Here is a 317-nt window from a genome sequence, read left to right on the forward strand (position 1 = left end):
GCCCTCACTGTGCAGGCGAAGCTACAAGAGACCTCCAGGAACCACACAGCCAGAGTGGTGAAGACGAATGCGGAAACCATGGGGTCGTGCTCCCACCAGGCGGCCCACCTCCCTGTCCGGACGCCCACCGAATCCGGACGACAGCGAACAACAGCCCCTAAACCCCCAGGATCCTCCTCGGCCAGGGACGGAGCAGGGGGGCAGAAAATCCGCAGGGCCTGCAGCGCGTCCAGGAGGCCAACAGGTGGCGCCAGGAAGCAGCACGTCACACTGCTTGCCTAAGTGCCTACATTTCCCAGCGGGCCCCGGAAATCCAC

The sequence above is a fragment of the Martes martes genome (assembly GCF_963455335.1).
Source record: "Martes martes genome assembly, chromosome: 13".
In the NCBI taxonomy this organism is placed as follows: Eukaryota; Metazoa; Chordata; class Mammalia; order Carnivora; family Mustelidae; genus Martes; species Martes martes.